General features: G+C 49.9%; 1 long non-coding RNA gene across 1 annotated transcript; it reads right to left on the bottom strand.

Annotated features, from left to right (window-relative positions):
- Positions 1-225: 225 nt before the first annotated feature.
- Positions 226-11,796, bottom strand: LOC108537668 (uncharacterized). The gene is made up of 3 exons (XR_001887896.1): positions 11,471-11,796; positions 10,407-10,558; positions 226-533 (listed from the first exon to the last, which is right to left on the bottom strand). It is a non-coding gene; the product is annotated as an uncharacterized LOC108537668 (long non-coding RNA).
- Positions 11,797-12,054: the final 258 nt, after the last annotated feature.

The raw sequence follows: 12,054 nt of genomic DNA, 5'->3' as shown, positions 1-12,054 counted from the left end.
GTCTTGATGATGTGGTGAAGGGATGAGGACTCAGATAGCCCTGGGAGTTAATGGCTAAAGATAAGGGCAGGCCAAAGTCACAGGGGTCAGCAAAGTGAAGGAACTGAGAGTGGGTGTATTTCACACAAATTTTAAATTCAAACAGGATTAAGTTAGGAGTTATGGTAGAAAGAATACTGCTGCTATAATAAATCGACTCCACTATATATAATGACTCGAGCACAAAAGGAGTTTATTTGTATATCACATAATAGTTCAAGGTAGGTGTTTCTGTTGAGTGGGCAGAGAAAGGTGCAGGGTCCCTGCTCCATGCAATTAACTGGAAAGTCAAGCTGCTGGTGGTTCTAACATCTTCAACACACAGCTCCCAAAGTTGTCTGGGCAACCGTCATCCTGTCAGCTTGGAGAAAAAGCCTGGAGGAGGAAGAGGGAGTTGTCTATGTTCCAGGCCTTGAAGAGATGCACTGCGTTGGCTAGAACTCTGTCACATCCCACTGCCGAGGAGGGTGGGAAATGCAGTCCAGTTGTGTGTCCTGGAAAAAGAGGAGAGCCTTCATGGATTTCATGAAGAGCTAGTGGCCTCTGCCACATCTCAGTGCCAGATAAACATGGAAAAACCCAGCTGATTATGTCCTGAATAAATGTGCAGAAGTGTCCTGGAGACAGAGATGACGGTACACAGAAGGGCAGGGCTTCTGCAAGCTGATGAGAGAGTGATGGTCTGGAAATGACCTTGCTGGGTGGACAGATGGAGTACAGAGAAGTCAGACAAATCTTAGGGGAGGACCTGGGGGATGAGCAGGCTCTGGTTGATGACTCTTGGAAGGGGCCTGGGCTCAGACACAAAAATCACAGGATCCCCTCCCCAAAGGGGCCCTGCAGGAGAAAGGAGGGGATTGTAAACCTGAGGGAATTATCCGGTTGCTTACTGTGAAATGCTGAATATTTTCTCAAAGAGAGAATACCTAATACTAACTCTTGGACGATAGGGCCTTGTGACACACATATCCTCTTTGGACTTGATTACAAACTGAACAGAGGGTGGTTGACAAAGCAGTGGGGCTCATAGGACTGAAGGGCAGGTAAGGACACTGACAACAGCCTCAAGGTAAACCTCTCACAGGCTTGACAGGAGGGAAAGGAGTAGATGATGAGAAGAAAGAGAATAGAAAAGAAGCCACCCACAGTCCTCCTAGAAACTTTAACTAAATGGATGAGGCCTAAGACAGGACCTGGTTGTAAATTTTGTGCTTCAGAAGGTTATGTTAGACTCAAGTCCCAGTGTGACTGCATTTTATAATGGGGACATTTGTGTAATGTATTTATTCATCTATCCATTGTGCACCCGCCTACCCACCCATCCGTCCATCCATTCACCCATCATCTATCCATCTACCTGAGTGTCCATCCTTCCATCATCCATCTGTTCCATCCACTCTTCTATCCATCCACTTTTCCATCCATCCATCCACCCATCATCTGTCTATCCATCTATTCAACCATCATCCATCTATTCATCCACCCACCCCTCCATCTATCCACCTACCCACTCACCCATCCGTCCATCCATTTGTCCACTCACACATCCATCCATCCATCCGTTCATCCATCCATCCACCCACCCACCCACTTATCCATCCATGCATACAAACATCCATCCATCCATCCATCCATCCATCCATCCATCCATCCTTTCAGAATTTGTTTGCCTATTACATGCAAGGCCTTATGGTGGGTGCTGAAGAGAGAGAAAGTATANTTTTCCATCCATCCATCCGTTCATCCATCCATCCACCCACCCACCCACTTATCCATCCATGCATACAAACATCCATCCATCCATCCATCCATCCATCCATCCATCCATCCTTTCAGAATTTGTTTGCCTATTACATGCAAGGCCTTATGGTGGGTGCTGAAGAGAGAGAAAGTATAGTCTTTGTCTTCAAGATGCTCACTGTCTAAGAGAAGGAGACATTGCAGGAAATAGTCCAGGAGACTGCTTTGGCACTCTGCCAAGAGTCTGTATAGACCCCAGTGGGGGCATAAGAGAAGGAGTGGCCAGCTGGACCTGAGGGCTAAGGAATGGTTGCACAGAGGAGTGATGGTGTGAGGGGTCCAAGAGGGTCTGGGCACGCTTGGAGAGGCAGGCATGTGAGCCCAAGTGTGGAGCTGCAAACAGCCCGGCACACGCAGGGAATGCAAAGATGGTGCCCCCAGTGAGGTAGTGGCCTTAGATGAGAGGAGGAGAGATGAAGGGCATCAATTCCCACTTAGTCTCTCCAGGCTCCAGTATTATTTTCTTCCATCAGTGCCTTGTCCCCTTAAAGTGGCTTTTTTTTTTTTTTTGACAGAGTCTAGCTCTGTTGCCCAGGCTGGAGTGTGGAGTGCAGTGGCGCGACCTCAGCTCACTGCAAGCTCCGCCTCCCAGGTTCATGCCATTCTCCTGCCTCAGCCTCCCAGCAACTGGGACTACAGGCGCCCGCCACTACGCCTGGCTAATTTTTTTTGTATTTTTTAGTAGAGACAGGGTTTCACTGTGTTAGCCAGGATGGTCTTGATCTCCTGACCTTGTGATCAGCCCGTCTTGGCCTCCCAGAGTGCTGAGATTACAAGTGTGAGCTACTGCACCTGGCCAAAGTGGCCTTTTTACTATTCTACCTCCATTTCTAATTCTCTGAAGAAACAGAGAGAACTCCTGAGCCCCAAGGGACATATGCAGGCACTCATTCCTCCATTGGTTTGGCAGTGCCCACAGGAGTTAAACACTGTCCACAGATGTAGAATTTAGTTTAAAGCCCACAAATGAGACTGATGGTTATTCACAGCACAACTGCATTTGACTGCTTATTCTTTCAGTGATTTCCTTATCTGCTTGATAGGAAGATAGGAAGAGTTCTATCTGGTTTCTTGAGACAGTGGATGTGCCCAGAAACTGGAGAGAGATCAGTTGTTGGGTTGATGACATTGTGCGGGTGGAGAGCCCCCAGCCCAAGCCTAGCTAGAGGGGCACAGTTTGCCTGGAGCTGGTAAAGCATTGGTAAAGCATTACGTGCCATTCATCTGTGCCCTCTCTTTCTACAGCATTGTACTACAAGAAGGGGACTGTGTATGGGGAACGTGTAAACACCTCCTGATCCCCCTTGGTCTCCTGAGGGCTGGCACATAAGGTCGGTAATAAATTCTCACTCCTTTGAAACAAACAGGGTGGAGGAGTAAGGAGGGCAGAAAGAGGACTAATTTATTTACGGGAAAGGTCAGCATTTTGTTAAATCTTTACAATATCCAAATGGACTACTTTCAAGCATTCACAGACTAAGCTAATAAATCGCCCCAAAGTGGCCTCTAGGGAACCGAAATGGACAAATGGCCAAGAGCTATGGCGTGTTTTTGGATGAGTGAGCAGTTTTCAGTACATTGATTGTGGCGGGTTCTTTTAAGGGATGGAAACTCCTGAAATGTTATTTACACTTTCAGAGTTCATAGTTACCCCTTTTGCTTGGCCCTTTTCAGAATCGGCACAGATTCTGAATCAAGGAGGGCTCAGTTGAGGGGGATCTGCAATATTTTCTGGCTGCGGTGAGTACAAGCCTGAGTGCTGGATTGAAAAGAGGAACCCAGCTGCAGTTATCATGATTGGACCTCCAGGCACAGCTGAGCTTTGTGAATGTGAGGGTTGATGCTTCCCAAGGACAGATCCCAGTAGAAAAGGAATCTGCACGCTCTGCCATGGATCATTAGAACCTAGGCCATGAGACCTTATCCAGTGAGGTGAATCCTCACCATCTGGTCTTTTAAAAACCTGGGGTGAACGCTAGGTGTGAGGGCTCACAACTGTAATCCCACTGCTTTGGGAGGCCAAGATGGGAGGATTGCTTTAGCCCAAGAGTTCCAGACCAGCTTGGGCAACATAGCGAGACCCTGTCTATACAAAAGATAAAAAGACTTAGCCAGGCATGGTGATGCATGCCTGTAGTCCCAGTTACAAGGGGGGGCTGAGGCAGATCGCTTGAGCCCAGGAGTTTGAGGCTGCAGTGAGCTATGCTCATGCCACTGCACTCCAACCTGGGTGACAGGGCAAGAACCTGTCTCAAACAAAACAGAACAAAACAAAACAAAAAAACAAAAACAAAAAACACCCAAAGCCTGGGATGAATCAGGATTAGAGAATGGCAGGTACATATCTGGGAGGCAACAGGTGGAAAATGAAGCCTCGGTCACCTGGGCTGAAGAACAGATGTCCTTAGCAAGGTTCTCCTGTTCATTTGTCATTTAACTCTTGTTTGTTGAGTGTTGTGTGGTCACTGCGAGGTGGAGTGGAGAACTAGGTGGCTTAGGGGCTTTGCAATTGAGAAGTAGAGACAGACTGGAAATACCCAAGTAAACAAATGCACAAACATACTTCCAAATTATAATTGTTGCTATTAAAGAGATAGTGTTGAGACAGGGAAGAGTAGGAATACATGGGCTGGCATCAGGAGGGAGGTCACGGAGGGCCTCCCTGAAGCAGGGATGCATGGGCAAGAAGGAGAGATGGGAGAAGAGAGAACAGCAGCAACAAAGGGCCCCTGCAGGCAAAGGAAGGAGATCAGTGTGCTGTGGTGTGAGAGAGCTTGGGGACGTAGCACAGGATAGGGCTGGAAAAGGACAGAAGGGTAAGATCAGCCGGCTGCGGTGGCTCACGCCTGTAATCCCAGCACTTTGGGAGGATCATTTGAGGCCAGGAGTTTGAGGCCAATGTGGGTTACATAGTGAGACTCTTGTCTCTACTAAAAATAAAAGTAAAAAATTAAAAAAAGAAGGACAAGATCACACGCAGCAGACTTGATAAACAGTTTGCATTTTATTTATGCAAGCAGCCTGGCTTGGTGTCTGAAATTCTACTAACCAGGGTCTTCTCTTTTTAGCAGAGTAGCACATTGAGCGTTTATCATTCATTAAACCTTTATGTTCGTCTGTCACGTTTCCTATGAGGGGAGGGCCAGGGCCACTGAGTGAAACTGAGTTACATTGGGTGGTGAGGAAAGAAAGAGATGGATAATTGATTTCAGGAGAAGGGGAAACATCTAAGGAATGTGGACTGGGGACAGTGGAAGGAGTAAAGAAAGACAGCGGATCACATGTGCCCACTTCTTGCACAAGGGGGGGTCCCAGTTTGTACTAAACAAGCACTTTACCATTAAAAGAACTAGCCTCGGCCAGGCGCGGTGGTTAATGCCTGCAATCCCAACACTTTGGGAGGCCGAGGCAGGCAGATCACGAGGTCAGGATCTGTGACCTGGCCTGATCTTGAGACCAGCCTGGCCGACATAGTGAAACCCCATCTCTACCAAAAATACAAAAATTAGCCTGGCGTGGTAGTGGGCACCTGTAATCGCAGCTACTTGAGAGGCTGAGGCATGAGAATCACTTGAACCCAGGAGGCAGAGGTTGCAGTGAGCTGAGATCACGCCACTGCACTCCAGCCTGGGCAACAGAGTGAGATTCAGTCTCAGAAAAGGAAAAAAAAAAAAAAAAAAGAACTAGCCCCTTGGGCTTTGGGGTCACACAGACCCAAATTAGAATCTGGGCCTGGAATAAGAGGTTTCTTTGTGCTTTTCTCTCCTCGTCTGTAAAATGAGGATCTGAAGATTTACCCAGTAGGATTTTGGAGAAGATTAAAGCAGATGTATTTAAAGCACTCAATGCCATGCCTAGAGCATGGTAGGTGCTCAATAAATGTTAATTTCCTCTTCACTGACAGCATAACAATATTTTAGAAGATTGTACTGTTTCCAGAAGGCAGACAAGGGGAACGAGAGTGATAATATTCACCACTCTTTCACAATGTTCCCACTGGACAAACAGCAGACCAGTGATGCCCTGTGGTGAGTGGAGCCCTTGCTGGGTAGGGAGTGAGCCCTTCCTCCTAGTCCATGTTTTCCTCCTTTTATAAATAGAGGGTGGAGTGGGCTGGATCTGTCGCTAAGTGTCCAGACGTAGACCAGTTTAAAAACCTCTCTGGACCTTACCTCCGGATATTCTGTTCAGGTTGTCTGTACTGTTCAGGGTGATTCTGACGGAGGGGGGTACTTGGGCACTCCAACGGAAACAAGTGATCTCCAAGGCCCTGCCCTGGCTTGGAGACCAGCACGCAGGTGACCACGTGCACACTCCTCGTTCGCCACCAGAGGGCGGGCCTGAGGCACGATGGCTGAGCAAAGTGCCCATTGTCCCCGTCAGGGATAGAAAGACCCCGGGGAAAATCTGTAGTCACCCAGAGAACGAGGTGCAGGGTGGGCATTGCAGGAGTTCTTCAGGAGGTGTGTGCGCTAACTAGGGATAAGAGGAGAAAGCCCGAGTCGACTAGATTCTGTGAAGTCATGCTTCCTCTGCCCTCTTGTCCAGCAGGATTTGGACAGATGAGCCCCTTGTCTTCCTGCAGGGAGGACGTGTCCTCAGGATTCTAGCAGAGCCCCCATGCTGGCCGGCAGTCTGTCCAGTTCTAGCCAAAGCAGCATCTGTTTCAGAGGGCCAGTCACTGCTGACCCTCATTTGTCACCACCATCACCCCTGCTAAAAGGATGCAGCCACAGGGGAAGGCAGTGGGCAGGTTCTGATCTGATCCGCAGTCTCTACCCCTTCAGGGCTACACACACAAAGAAAACGATCATCATTGCCTGATTCCATCTGCAGTGAAGAAGGCATCACTTCCAGCTCAAGTGTCCTAGTCAATGCCCTTTGTTTTTGGCAAAGAAGGATTCCAGTACCTTCTCTTTACTGCCGCATTCATTTCAACCTTCTCTGCAGGCTGCATTAGAGGCCACAGCCCTTGACATCCAATTGCAGCACTCTGGGCATTGGGGATTTTCTTTGCCACCTCTGGGCTCTGTTTTGTCAGCAGTTTCTGCTTTGGAGTTCCCCTGCGCTGTAACATTCTGAACATTGCACTAACGCAGAAACTCAGGGCGCCACAGAAGCAGAAATGGCTACTGTAGCTCCCTAAAGGGGAACATGAAACCAAGAGCACCGGTGAGCTAGTCAGGGAGGGAACACGTTCCGGGCAGACGCTGAGGAACTGAGAGCAGCACAGTCGCCCGGGGCACTGGAGTTATGTCTGCATCTCCCCAGCCCCACTTTCCTGGAGCTTGGATGATGTGAACACATGCAAAGGGCTGACTGGGTGCCTCCACTCATACCTCCCTCTCTGCATTCAGTCCTGCTTGAGCCCCCAGCCTTGTCAGGCCCTCTGTAAGGATAAGGAATGAGTAAGATGTTTTTGTTTGTTTTTGGGAAGGAGTCTCGCTCTTTTGCCTACACTGGAGTACAGTGGCGCAATCTCGGCTCACTGCAACCTCTGTTTCCAGGGTTCAAGTGGTTCTCCAGCCTCAGCCTCCTGAGTAGCTGGGATTACAGGTGTCCCCTACCACTCTCGGCTAGTTTTTGTATTTTTAGTAGAGACGGGGTTTCGCAATGTTGGCCAGGCTGGTCTCGAACTCCTGATCTCAGGTGATCTGCCCACCTCAGCCTCCCAAGTGTTGGGATTACAGGCATGAGCTACTGCGCCTGGCCAGGAGTGAGTAAGATTTTGAACGTTTTTCTTCACCGTGAGCTCAAACCTTGAATGGAAGAAAAATCACACTCGCTTAGTTACGGTGTCAGTGAGGATCGTATCATGTAGATGGTTTACTGCGATGAATGGGATCACACAGGGATGTACAAAGAATAATGGAGGACGGAGTAAAGGGCAGTTTCAGAAATGGAGAAAAAATTACTAGAGACATCTTGTATGACTCCGACATTCATTTAGGATTGGGTGCTGTCTCCCCATGTTCTACCAGGCTGGGCAGTACACAGCAGTTTTGTTAATAAGCTGTTAATAATAACATTAGGTCCTCCTGGAGTTTCAGGGGCTTGGAGAAGGGGAGGCTGCCAAGAAGGAAGGCCTGGCAAAGTGATATTCCTGACTGGGTGCGGTGGCTCACGCCTGTAATCCCAGCACTTTGGGAGGCCGAGGCAGGCGGATCACCTGAGGTCAGGAGTTTGAGACCAGCCCAGGCAACATGGTGAAACCCCGGCTCTATTAAAATTACAAATATTAGCGGGGTGTGGTGGTGGATACCTGTAATCCCAGCTACTTTGGAGGCTGAGGCAGGAGAATCACTTGAACCTGGGAGGCAGAGGTTGCAATGAGCCAAGATCATGCAACTGCACTCCAGCCTGGGTGACAGAGTGAGACTCCACCTCAAAAAAAAAAAAAAAAAAAAAAAAAAAAAGTGATAGTCCTAAGGGAAAGGCTTGCTTGCATTGGGGATTTTTTATTTTTTGACATTAAAACTCACCTTGGTGTAAGCACCTTTTGTCCTCGTCATAGCAATGATGGCACTTATTTATGCACCAAATGTTAAGGCACCTGCCAGAGACCAGGCAGTGTGCTGGTGGCTGGAAGAAGAGGGGGCTCTTTGCTTCTAGGAGTCATGGCCTGATGGAAGAAATGGGCAAGTCATCACAGAGTGATGGTGTTATAGTAGGGCTGAACACAGGAAGGAGTGCTCAAGGCTGCAGGGGGCAGGATGGGGAAAACTTCATAGACAAGGTGACATTTCAGTTGTTTTAGAGGGAGGGAGGGGAAAAGAACGGCTTAGGGCAAGACATAGATTAGGGACGGCACACTGTTTTCAGGGGCAGTGAGAAGTTTGCTCTGACATTGTGTGCGTGCACCCACTGAGCATGGGGACAGAGTAAGTGCCCAGGGAGAGGAATTGAAGCTGCAGAGAAGACAGGGGTCAGACTCTGATACAGCACCTGGTTAAAACACATTCTTCCCACTCATGGACCTGCTCAGGCAGGTCCTCCCTTCCTGCAGACCCTGCAGAATGCTCTGGATGTTACCATTTCACTAAACCATTGTCTCATTTAAGTACCACATCTGGCTCTTTCCGGCTGCTGGGAGAAAAGTACGGGAAAGCGGAGGTTTGGGAAGGGGCTGTGATTGCGCAACAGGCAATTTTACATTGCTTTCTCATGTTTGGCTTGCATTCAATGTTTAAAAATTCAGAAAAGTCATGCTTGAGAAAAGGTACGAATATTAGATTCACAAATAATGATTCGTAATTTTACAGGAAATTTTCATTGAGTGTTTTTCTAGAGAAAGTATAAGAAACTATTTATTTATTTATTTATTTATTTAGACAAGGTCTCACTCTGTCACCCAAGCTGGAGTGCAGTGGCACGATCATGGCTTATTGCAGCCTCGGCCTCCCAGGCTCAACTGATCTTTCTGCCTCAGCCCAACCTTCCCCTGCCCCCAGTAGCTGGGACCACAGGTGCCCATCACCACGCCTGGCTAATTTAGTTCTTGTTTTTGAGATGGAGTTTCGCTCTTGTTGCCCAGGCTGAAGTGCAATGGCGCAATCTTGGCTCACTGCAACCTCCGCTTCCCGGATTCAAGTGATTCTCCTGCCTCAGCCACCCGAATGGCTGGGATTACAGGCCCCTGCTACCATGCCCGACTGATTTTTGTATTTTTAGTAGAGACGGGGTTTCTCCATGTTGGCCAGGCTAGTCTCTAATATTTGTATTTTTTGTAGAGACGGGGTTTCTCCATGTTGCTGAGGCTGGTCTCCAACTCCTGGGCTCAACTGATCTGCCTGCCTTGGCGTCCCAAAGTGCGGGATTACAGGTGTGAGCTACTGTGCCCAGCCTCTCATTTAATTCTTACAAAGATCTCTGAAGTAAAAGTGTGAGGCCTGTTTATCTGTGGTTTTTTTTTTTTTCCACCTTCATCAGTGCAAAGCAGGTGGAAAATTCTCCCCGGCCCTTTTTTACTTTTCCTCATTGCATTGAACAGTAAATATGGTTAAGAAATGCAGGTTGCAGACAGTTCTCTTCCTTGGTCATTTTAAACCATTTGTTTGGTATCTTTTATGTGCCAAATACTCTCTTAGGCTCTAGTCAGAACAGACAAATCAGTTTATACCTTACATTTTTGGATATTTACGAGTGGAAACGTCAATTATCATGGACTAAGAACCTCATAGCAATGGCTATAGAACTGAAGCCAATGAGACAGACACAGAAGCTCTTGGAAGCTTTTATCACAAAACAAATGATTCAATGGTAAACTGGTAAATAACAAGATATATTTAAATCCATTAAGCTTAACGCGGATGGGGGTAGGGAATACAAGAATACAAACAATATAATTAGAGGTTACTTTGTTTTAAATTAATTTGAGTCTCGTTATTTACTCCCTTGCCAAGTAGTAGTTTTGTGAGCTAACAGGACACTCCTCTCCACTGCCGTCCGCCGCAAAGCAGGGACTGACTGTTGGTTTTTGAAAAGTAGAAAGGCATATTTTAAGCTTTCTCAGACACTTGACTTTAACCATTACCAATTGACAGCAATACTTGCCGACATCATCTCACCTTGCTTGCGGCATATCAGATTGCTGGAGGGGGAAGTGCTTCACTTTCTCCTTCAGATGCACAGCTAAATTGAACTTGAATTAACCAGCGGTGAAACTTTCTGCGTGCCCTACAGCTCCTTTCTGGGACTTCAGATTTTTAGAGATACAGGACTGAAAAAGAGAATTTTATACCTTCTCTGAGTCGGGAAGGATGGACATTCCCCTAAGGTGGCTAAGGTGGTGAAGGGCATAAAGATTGGAAGTCAGGCCCACAGCAGTCCGAATTATTCCGGATTTTTCTAGCTAAGCTTTGCTGAGCAGGTGTGAGCCAATTACATATTCTTTCTCCCCCCACCTCCCCCGCCCATGGCTTGGATTACGTAGGGATTCTATGTATCCTTTGACCTCAAGCAGAGAAGCCTCAGAGCTACGAGGGCTGGTCCAGATGTTGTACTTATTCTACCCGCCAGGGCAACCTCCCACGGGGGTTGGCCCTGGTAGATTCCTGAGGATCAATTGGATCAGCGTTTTTCTTTCCCAGGGACCCTGAAGTTAGAGCATCCCAGCATGGCTTGGACAGGCAAAGCTAAGGGGTCCCAGGCCTGCTCAACTGCTAGGGCCACGAAGGGGCCTTGAGTGCCGTTTAAAGTGACTAGGCTCTGCCTGGGCAGTCAGGACACTCTTGGTTTTAACTCCAATTCAGTAGGTTTTCCCCAAGACTCAGTTTCCCTTTCCTGTGGGATATAAAATCTTCCTTTCTTGCGCCTCCACAGCTCATCTCCTACTGTCTGCCTCACGGTGCGGTGTGGGGCCCATCCATTCGCCCGGCAAACCCTCAGGCCCCCGGGGCGCTGGGATGCCAGCAGCTGCCCCCGACAGCGCTGCAGGCACCAGCGAAATGCGCTGCGCCCCCACGCACCCCGCCGGGGGCCGAGCTGGGCGTGACTGTCAAGCGGGCGCACAGGGCCCACATCGGGCTACCTCGGCCTCGGCGGGCTGCGGTTGCTCCCCACTCCTCCGCCCCACTAAGTTCCTCGCGGCCGGAAGGCACAAAAGGATGTTTCAGGGCGGAGTTTCCCATACCCCGCAGCCTTCCCCGGATGCCTCCTTCCCGGCTCGGAGTTGGAAGGGTTTCCTCAGGGCTCTCATTTCCTGCAGCCCGGCGCCTCCACGCGGGCCAGATCCCGTCTCTGCATCCTCCCCTCGGCCCGCGCCCATTCCCCGCCCCCAGGAGCCGGGCCCGTACGCTCCCGGGTGCAGCCGCCCTCTCCAGGGCCGGGCGTGGCCTGGCCCTCCCCGCCTGGTTCCCGCCCGCCGCCGTTCGAGTCCTCAGCCGAGCCAGGGCGGGGCCAGGGGAGCTCAGCGCCAGCAACGGCGGGGAGGAGGGCCCGGGCGCCCTCTCGGGCCGCGCGGCGCCGGCGGCGGTGCAGCGGCGCGCTTGCCGCCAGCGAAGCCATTGGCCTCGCGCAGTCACCCCACGCAGGGCTGCCGCCGGTTGGGCGCGCGGGCAGCCAGGGCGGGCGCGCGCGGGCGATGCGTGCCGCCCCCAAGCCCCGCGTCTCCGGGTCACCCCTCCCCCGCCGCGCACGACCATCCCTCCATTGTCCACCGCGTGGCCCAGGCGCGGTCTGGGGCCGACGCCAAACCCGGTCCACACCGCCCCGGCC

Source organism: Rhinopithecus bieti, unplaced genomic scaffold (genome assembly GCF_001698545.2).
Source record: "Rhinopithecus bieti isolate Rb0 unplaced genomic scaffold, ASM169854v2 scaffold_315, whole genome shotgun sequence".
NCBI classification, from domain to species: Eukaryota; Metazoa; Chordata; class Mammalia; order Primates; family Cercopithecidae; genus Rhinopithecus; species Rhinopithecus bieti.
This window is presented reverse-complemented; position numbering and strand designations above follow the sequence as displayed.